Source organism: Castor canadensis, chromosome 7, assembly GCF_047511655.1.
Source record: "Castor canadensis chromosome 7, mCasCan1.hap1v2, whole genome shotgun sequence".
In the NCBI taxonomy this organism is placed as follows: Eukaryota; Metazoa; Chordata; class Mammalia; order Rodentia; family Castoridae; genus Castor; species Castor canadensis.
The window spans coordinates 104,770,807-104,781,279 of NC_133392.1; the positions used below are offsets into that span (position 1 = coordinate 104,770,807).

The 10,473-nt window shown below is 41.7% G+C and overlaps 1 pseudogene; it reads left to right on the forward strand.

Moving 5' to 3' along the window:
- The first annotated feature begins 4,578 nt into the window (after positions 1 to 4,578).
- Positions 4,579 to 6,782, forward strand: LOC141424879 (NADH-ubiquinone oxidoreductase chain 5-like; annotated as a pseudogene).
- The last annotated feature ends 3,691 nt before the right edge of the window (positions 6,783 to 10,473 follow it).

Below are 10,473 nucleotides of genomic sequence, written 5' to 3' on the forward strand. Positions count from 1 at the left end.
ATTTTGAACTAGAACTCTCTGTATTTTATGAGCATCACCAAAGCTTAGTTACTTTTGAGGCAGGCCAGAATCAGGGAAAATTCAGGACTCTTAGAACATACATGACTTGATATTGCATTTCAGGATGAACATTCTTCTTTTTCTCTGAGCTTTCTTTTCAATTGCCAATGTGTGTAGGTTATCCACTCCCACCTGGCCCAGGGACCGCTCATGCCCCTCCCCACTCATTGATTATTGGTGATTAGGAATGACCAGGTTTTCCCCTTCCCATAGGTTAGCAGCAGCTTTGAAAGAACCCAAAGAGAAGAAACACTCTCTCTGCTTCCACCTTCCACCTGGTCCCACCATGCCCTTTTGTAATTCTCTTCCTTAACCTTTAATAAATCCCATTGTGTCCTGGCTGGATGCTTCCACGAACAAAAAGAATTTGGAAATCTGATCAGAGACTTCATTATTGCCCTTAATACTCTGACTTTTGTGCTTCTGTGATATCCTGCATGTTCATTAGATATGACACTTTCTTTACTCAACCTAATTAAATTATGTGACTATATGTCTCCTCAACTAGTATATGAATATTCTTAAGACAAGGACCTGGTTCTATTCATATTGTGATTAGAGTGTCCAAATCAGAGCTTATGCTCAATAAATTTTACTGAATCAAATAAACCTTAACTGCCTTTTGTCCAACCTAGTAATAGATTTTTCTATGCTGATTAAGAAATAGTTAATTGCATACCCATGATATACCAGACAATGTTCTGGGTGCTAATATATATGTGTAAACAAAGAAAACAAAATGTATTATTCATATAGACTTTAATTCTAGTGAGGAGATAGATAATAAATAGATAAGTAGTTTATATAGTCTAGTAAGAGGCAACACATGCCATGGGAAAATTAGAGCAAAATAGGGAGAAAACAAGCTGAGGTTTGAAACAGTGTAGCCAGGGTGGTCACATTGCAGAGTTGACATATGACCATGAACCTGAAGGTCGTAGAGGAATCAGCTGTAGCTTTTTGGGAGAAGGATGCTTCCAGTGTATGGAATTAGAGAATAGCTGTTACAAAGACCCTACCCTACAGCAAGAGCGCACCTGGTTTCTAAATAAACAAGGAGGCTACTTTAAATAGGGGGCACAGTAGTAGAACAGAGCAGGAAAGTTCTGGTAGGACAATTTAAGGACTTTGGCTTTTACTCTGAGTGAGACGAGAAACTATTAGACAGTGTTAAGGAGTAGTGACACTCAGGTTGCTGTGTAGAGGATGGAAAATCCTGGGAAAAGGAAGACCTGTTTCTGCTACCATAGTAGATGATGACAGTGCACATGCTTATGTCCCTCTGAAGGTTTAAATGAAGGGACCAAATGCAATAATAGCTAATAACATAATGAAGATTCTATTTGTAAGGCACTGCCAAATAAAGACCACCCCAGGTGTGGAAAAGAAAGATTTATTGAATTTACAGACTGCTGGCTGTCTCCCTCGGGATCAGGATGCAACAGCGTGGCTGGAATGAGTAATGGGCTTTATAGGAGGGGCCTAGCCATGAGGGAGGGAGAGAGTTTCTGGTCTCTGGTTATCTGTGCTCACCAGATGGAACGGATCGATATGCCCGGCTAGTTGAGAAACTGGAATTTCCTGACATTTTGCAAGCTGGGAAACAAGCAGGGGAACAAGCAGGGAAGCCTGGCATGTGGTCATAAATCAGGGGGTCTGGTTTCGGTGTTAGCCTCAGGAACTTCTACCCACCCCAAGAATGCCAGGGACCTAACATTCCAGCTTTTTGTTGTTATTATGGGCATGATCAAACTAGCTGCTTCATGCTGAGTGGGGGATTCATTAAGAGGGATTTGGCTGGAATTTGGAAATTTGTGAGGTCCCCAGGAGCGGAGGTGGACAGTGTTTTCCAGGCTTCATTTGCAGACAAGGCCGATTGTTGGTAGGCCAAAGAATGTTGTAGTAGCATCTGGTGGAAAATCTGTCTGTTGATTTCCCATAGGTGATCCTGGAAGCATCTAGGGTTAAAGAGCATTTTCCTGGTTTAAGGCTTTGTATTTCCATAGCATCATTACATGTGCAGCTGTTTTTCTTTCTATAGTAGCCTCTACACTGGACCTAATAGATCGTATAATCAAGGGAAGGAAGCAGGGAAGTATTGTGCACGTCCCCAGAATTAGGCCCACTGCCCCTTCCAGTGTTTTAAATCCACCTATGGCACAAAATTGAAAGCCAGATGAGGAATAAGAGCATATGTAGGAGTGGAAGAGGCAGAGAGTGTGCAGGAGAGGCGTAGCCATGTGGGCCCACTGGTATGCAAAAGAACTCATCCTTTGCTGTTGTGGAAGAGTCTGAGGTTGGTGGGCAATGTTTTATCCCTGAAAGGTGCTGCCACTGGGGGATCCCATTGAGCTTGACAGTGGTGGGCATTGTGAGGATGGCCAGATGAGAGCTGGTCTACCAAGGTCCCAACTGAGAGGGTAGAAGATCCTTGAGGAGAACAAGGTCCCCTGGTTTAACAGAAATTGTTTTAGGGCCCTCTGAAGGGTGGGGCAGGATCTAGTCCACATGCTCTCTGAGAAGTTTCCTCAGAAGATTAGGGGAAGGCAGATCATCAGCCAAAGGAGCAGGCTCTGTTGGAAGGAAGTTTCCTAAGAGAAATGGGCGGCCATACATTATTTCAAAGGGGCTCAAGAAGGAAAGGCTTTGAGGGGTGGTCCAATGTGGTGGGTTTTTCTCATTGGCCATGGATTCGTGGGCTTTCTCAGGTGAACTGGTTTGGTTTGCACCTTTATTGGGGAGGGGAAACAATTTTGAGAGCATTTATTATGTAAGACCCAAATAGAAGTATTAGAAGGAGCATAAAAAGGTGTCTGCAAAGGGCTACATATCTAGGGATCAAAATTCTGCAAAATCCAGTAACTCACAAGAAAGTTATAAACTGCTTTATGGTATGGGGGAGTGGGAAACAGAGGATTGGGTCGATTCCCTCATGACTCAGGGAGTGAGTCTGTCTTTTTAAGACCACACCTAGGAAGGTGACCTGTGGGAGGCAGGAGCTGACTGTCAGGATTTAGGTTAAATGTAATACTCTTGGATAAAAGAGAGCTTTTGCTTATTATTTTATATAAATTTACATTTTTAACTTTGTAAATGTTTGTACCATGTTTCAATAAAGTATAGACCCAACACTGTTACAAGATGGTCATTTAAGACACATGAGCAAATATGTAAATGAGCTCTGATTTAGTAGTACTTAAAGCTTGACAAGATCAGCAGAAAACACAAATAATTTCTTTGATAAAATCTTTCCTTATCAGAGTTTTTTGTAGATGTTACTCAGAGCAGAAGAATATTAAGATAACCTTGTTATTTTATAGGCATAGAGAATTTGATTTTAGTTTGACAAGACCTTAAAAATCTTTTAGGCAACTCTTAGATTACAGTCAACTTTAACTTTATCACACATTGAAGTTTACCTATCTATATCCTTTCCAGTTGTTTACTTTGTAACTTGTATTTTAAAATCAACCCCCATAAGAATTTTAAACTTAAATAAAACTGTCTTTCTTTTTTGGCTGGTGGAGGGGACCATCCACTCCCACCATGGAGATCTGTGAAGGGAAAAGCTTACCTGAGAAGTCAGGTAGCACCAAGTAGGTGATTGAGGCCTACGTGCTACTTGGACAGTTACCCTGGGCTCCTCTGAGGTGATCTTGAAGGGGTTAAGGTCTCAGTGCCACATCAGTCTTCTGCCGCCAGGCCCAAGAGGTTTGTGAGGCCTTCACTCTCTTCAGAGTGGGAGTGGGAGACTGACCTACCTTGCAGAGACAAAAAGGGGCAGTCATCCTCCAGTGTCCATTCTGGTCACACTGAGGACAGGGTACTGGCAGCAGGTGAGGTGAAGGGCAGTTTTTTGTCTTGTCTGGTTGCACTTGAAGCAGGCCCTGGATGTGTGCGCTGTTGTCTGGCCCATCTCCAAGTTGGAGGAGGTGGCCTCAGGGCAGCTGCCAAGAGCTGGGGCTTTCCCTGGTCTCATGCCTCATCTCAGTTATTAAATACCTTAAGTACCATTTTCACAAGCTCTCCCGGGGTTGGGGGGGAGTTGAGAGCCATCCTCTGCCTGTTTAAGTTTTCTTTGAATATCAGGGAAGGACTGGGAAGTAAAATGAGAGCTGAGAATAATTATTCCATCCTTAGAAGAGCAGTTTCATCATGCCAAGTCATGTCATATGCTTGGGTTAGGTACTTAAATTCTTTAATAGGGGAGGCAGAGTCCTTAGAGAAGGGGCCAAGTCTCTTTTCAATTTGAGAAAGCTCAGTCATGGAAAAGGGCACATGAACTCTGATAATGCTGTCAGCTCCTGCCACATCCCAGAGTAGATGCAGATGGGCTAGATGTGCTTGGGAGGAGGTATGGGAGTGGGTATGGGACATGGGTGGGGAGGAGAAGGGTGAGGGTGTAGCAAGGGCTGAGAGCAATATTGGTTATGTTGGTTCCTGAGGAGCAGATGGCTCAGGGTCAATAGTGACCACTGTAGAAGGGGAATAGGTTGGTAGATGTTCAGGAGAGCCAGCATGGGTGGAAGAAGGGGGTCTGAGTCATGGGAGGATAGGGTGGGAGAAGAGATTCATGTAGAGGACTGGCAAGAGGAGTTGAGAGGTGGGCAGACAGAGCCCATGAGGTCACAAGTAAGAGTCTTCAGGAGCAAGGTCAGGAGGAGTTTTGAATTTTGAGGGGGGGTTGTCAAGGAGGATTTGAACAGATTACAAGATTGGAGCAGGGAGGGTTGAGAGCAGAGAGAAAGAAAAGATTGGATGAGTGGAATTTCAGACCACTTACCATTGCAATGGCAGAAATTGTCAAGACCTGCAAGTGTGTGAAAATCAGTCGCTTAGGTTTTATATCATCTTAGAGACCAAGGGGAGGGTACAGAGAAGGCATTCCAGTGGATGCATCTAATTTAGAATGTGTGGTCCCCATAAAGTAGGAGAAAAAAAGGAGAGAGAGAGAGAGAAAGAGAGCAAGGCAGGTGCCTTGGTGAGTTTACTCTTCAGACCAATATAGATCTAGATCAAGATCTAGCATTCCTTACATGACTCAGGCAAGGAAAGCAGAATCTTCTGGTTGCCATTTGGTCAAAGTAACGAGACCATTGTATCCAACTGACATTGGCTCACTATCCACACCACAAAACTCTCACTCAGCCTTAAGCTAGACTATTTTTCACTATTATTCGTGCCAGTAGCACTATTTGTAACATGATCAATCATAGAATTTTCCCTATGGTATATACACTCTGACCCTAACATCAACCAATTCCTTAAATACCTACTATTTTTCCTCATCACTATGCTAACCCTAGTTACAGTAAACAACCTATTTCAACTCTTCATTGGATGAGAAGGAGTAGGCATCATATCATTTCTCCTTATCGGATAATGATAGGGACGCACTGACACCAACACCTCCACACTAAAAGCAATCCTATACAACCGAATTGGAGACATTGGATTTATCCTATCAATAGCATGATTTTTAATCTACTCTAACTCGTGGGATCTACAACAACTATTTATAGACCCTAAAATAACAGCAATCCCCCTGTTAGGCTTACTATTAGCTGCCACTGGAAAATCAGCCCAATTTGGACTTCACCCATGACTTCCTTCAGCCATAGAAGGTCCAACACCAGTATCAGCCCTACTTCACTCAAGCACAATAGTTGTAGCAGGGATCTTCCTTCTAATCCAATTTCGTCCCCTCCTAGAATCTAATCAACTAATTATATCAACCATGCTATGCCTAGGAGCTATCACAACCCTCTTCACAGCAATCTGTGCCCTAACACAGAACAATATCAAAAAAAAATCATTGCATTCTCAACTTCCAGCCAACTAGGCCTAATAATAGTCACCCTTGGAATCAACCAACCTTACCTATCATTCCTTCACATCTGCAACCATGCATTCTTTAAAGCAATACTATTCATATGCTCAGGAACTATTATTCATAGCCTCAACAATGAACAACACATTCACAAGATAGGCAGATTAGCCTAAGCTATACCATTTACAACTTCCTCTTTAACAGTAGGAAGCCTAGCACTCACAGGCATACCTTTCCTAACAGGATTACTCTAAAGACCTTATCATCAAATCTGCCAACACATAGTACACCAACACCTGAGCCCTACTAATTACACTTATTGCAACCTCCCTTACAGCTGTATACAGCACACGAATCATCTTTTTTGCCCTCCTAGGGCAACCCCAATTCTACCCATACATCAACATCAATGAAAACAACCCACAATTTTTAAACTCCATTAAATGATTACTTGTAGGAAGCATTTTTGCTGGATTTATTATCTCAAATAATATTACCCCCATAAACACTCCTATCCTCACCATACCCCTATACTTAAAACTCACAGCCTTAGGAGTCACTATCCTAGGATTCACTATTGCAATAGAACTCAACAACATAACCTATAACCTAAAATTAAACTCAAACTCCAACACCAAATCATTTTCCACCATACTTGGATTCTTCCCAACCATTATACATCCCACCTCACCCAAAAACACGCTAACACTTAGCCAAAAAGCAGCATCAACCCTCTTAGACATAATCTGAATAGAAAAAACCACACCTAAATTAATAGACAATATGCAGATTAAAGCCTCTATCACTGTATCTAACCAAAAAAGGAATAATCAAATTATGTTTCCTATCCTTCCTACTATCTATAGTCTTAGCATTAACCATTATCATCTAATTACTATGAGTAATCTCAAGAACAATTAAAATACTCACAAATAAAGACCAACCAGCCAGTACTATTAATCAACTTCCATATCTATAAACAGCCCCAACATCCATGACATCCTTATTAATATACTCCATCCCCTCACCACTATAAATAACCCAGTCACCCAATACCTCTACTTCATCATTCTTCACCAATAAAACCAAAAGAACCAACTCTACAAATAAATCTAACATTAAAGCACCCCAAATAACCACATTAGATCCCCACGTCTCAGGATAATCTTTAATAGCCATTGCTGTAGTATAACCAAATACTACTATTATTCCACCAAAATAAACCAAAAATACTATCAAACCTAAAAAAGAGCCACCAAAATTCAAAACCAACCCACAACCGACCCCACCACTAACAACCAACCCAAAACCACCATAAACAGGAGAAGGCTTTGAAGAAAACCCTACAAAACCTAACACAAACATAACATTCAACAAATACATAGTATGTCATAATTTCTACATGGATTCAAACCAAGACTAATGACATGAAAAATCATCGTTGTAATTCAACTACAGAAACCCCTAATGACAAACATCTGAAAAACACACCCATTAATAAAAATCATTAACCACTCATTTATTGACCTCCCAACACTGTCTAACATCTCAGCATGATGAAACTTCGGCTCCCGACTAGGAATATGCTTGATTCTACAAATCACAACAGGACTATTTCTAGCAATACACTGTACATCAGACACCACAACAGCATTCTCTTCAATCACACATATCTGTTGAGATGTAAACTATGGTTGAATTATTCAATATCTTCATGCCAATGGAGTATCCATATTCTTTATTTGCCTATTCATACACGTAGGACGAGGAATCTATTATGGCTCTTATACCTTCATAGAAACATGAACACCAGTGTTATGTTACTATTCACAGTCATAGCCACTGCCTTTATAGGATATGTTCTCCCATGAGGACAAATATCATTTTGAGGTGCTACAGTAATCACTAACTTACTCTCAGCAATCCCATACATTGGATCCAACTTAGTAGAATGAATTTGAGGCAGATTCTCTGTAGACAAAGCCACCCTAACCTAATTCTTCGCATTCCACTTCATCTTACCTTTCATTATCACAGCACTAGCAAAAATTCATCTCCTATTCCTACATGAAACAGGATCAAATAACCCATCAGGAATCAACTCAGACTCCCACAAAATCCCATTCCACCCCTATTTTACTATTAAAGACTCCCTTGGATTCCTACTTTTATTTACCTTCCTTCTGATCCTAGTACTATTTTCACCAGTCTTATTAGGAGACCCAGACAACTATACACCAATCAATCCCCTAAACACACCACCACACATTAAATCAGAATGATATTTCTTATTTGCATACACAATCCTACGATCTATACCCAACAAACTTGGTGGAGTCATAGCTCTAGTATTATCTATCCTAATCGTAGCAGCCTTCCCTCTTCTCCACACATCCAAACAATGAAGCTTAATATTCTGCCCAATTAGGCAACGCTTATTCTGAGCACTAACTGCAGACCTCCTCACCCTAACATGAATTGGCAGACAACCGGTCGAACCCCCCCTTCATCATCATTGGCCAAATAGCATCCATCCTATATTTCCTCATTGTTCTCGTTCTCATGACCACCACCAGCCTAATCAAAAACAAAATATTAAATGAAGAGTCCTTATAGTATAAAATTACCTTGGTCTTGTAAACCAACAATGGGGAAAAATCTATCCCCTCAGGACATCAGGAAGAAAACAGAGTCCCACCATCAGCACCCAAAGCTGAAATTCTTATAATTAAACTACCCCTTGCATTTAATTTTATATCCCCCAATGTTAAATGGTATACTAGTATGTATGTATTACAATTAACTATGTATATCGTGCATTTGGTTACATTCCACATTAATAATGCTTGAGTACTTAAAATGTTAATCGTACATGATACATAAATGTATAATGGTACATAAAACCCACCACCCCTAGCATATAAGCATGTACATAAATAATAACCTGGACTGTAATACATAAAATGGTTACGTACACAAATCATTTACAACAGGAATATTCACCACCATTAGTAAACCATAAAACGGACATAGTACATTAATCTATTGATCATACATTAGCGCATTTAAGTCAAACAAATTCTTATCAAAATGGTATCCACTACCATATTTAGTTTCTTAACCTACTATCCTCCATGCAACCAGTAACCCGCTCGGGAGGTGTCCCTCTTCTTGCTCCAGGCCCATTAAACTTGGAGGTTTCTATAGTGAAACTATATCTGGCAACTGGTTCTTACTTCAGGGCCATGACAATTAAAATCGCCCACAAGTTTCCCTTAAATAAGACATCTCTATGGGCTAGTGACTAGACTGGCCCATGATCAACATAACTGTATTGTCATACATTTGGTATTTTTTAATTTTTAGGATGCTGTGACTCAGCATAGCCATCAAGGCATGGTCTCAGTCAATTCGACTGTAGCTGGACTTGTGGAGCTCTCACCCAAAGCAGAGGAAAGGAAAACAGACAGGGAGAACAAGCGAGCCAGCGAGCAAGAGAGTGAGAAGAAGGGGGAAGCATCACCCGACTGGGTTCCCAAGGGCGGGCATCCCTGGCCTGGGTCACCGTCTGTACAGAATGCCCAACTGGTTAGCCAGGCATCCCAGTGCTAAGCAGACATGAGAGGTGTACCTGGCATAGCGCTATAACTTCCAGACCAGACAGCAGGCAGCCCCAAGGAGGGTGACACTGACTCTGAGGAGAAGAGTAGGTCAGGTAGGGCAGTGGAAGGGTGGCTAATGATGGATGGAAAGCCGGCAAAGCAGTAAGGTCCAAGATCCACAGCCTGTAGGCACGTGGGGTCAATTCAGCCATCTGGGTTTGGAAGAGGGCAGGACACGAAGGCCGAGGGAGCAGCCCTGGGCTGGACGTCCTCTTAACCTCTGCCGGTTTCAGCACCAGATGAAAAGAACTACAGAATAAAGACCACGCCACGTGTGGAAAAGAAAGATTTATTGAAATTACAGACTGCTGAGCTGTCTCCCTGGGGATCAGGGTGCAGCAGCTTAGCTGGAATGGGTAGTGGACTTTATAGGAGGGGCCAAGCCATGGGGGAGGGAGAGAGTTTCTGGTCTCCGATTATCTGTGCTCACCAGATGGAACAGGTCGACATGCCTGGCAAGTTGAGAAACTGGAAGTTCCTGAGATTTTTGCAAGCATGGAAAAAAGCAGGGGAACAAGCAGGGAAATTTGGCAAGTGGTCATAAATCAGGGGGTCTGGTTTCAGTGTTAAGCTTGGGACCTTCCACCCTCCCCAAGAATGCCAAGGACCTAACACTATTAATAAGCGAACATTTAGCAAGAAACAAGAAAATGGACTTAGAATCTCTGTAAATCGACGAGTTGTTTCAAGGAATGTATCTAGTTACACAAATTGTCCTGTAAAGCTTAAAAGAATATTTACTAATTATAAAGGAGGGAACATGATTTCTGGCCTGTCTATAATAAAAACTATTCTAGGAGCTCAAAAGTGCTCAAGTATATTGGCCAAAATTACCCGGGGTGGCTGGGGCGGGGAGGAGGTGGCCCAAACAATGTATACACATCTAAGTAAATGTAAAAATGATAAAATAAAAAAATAAAA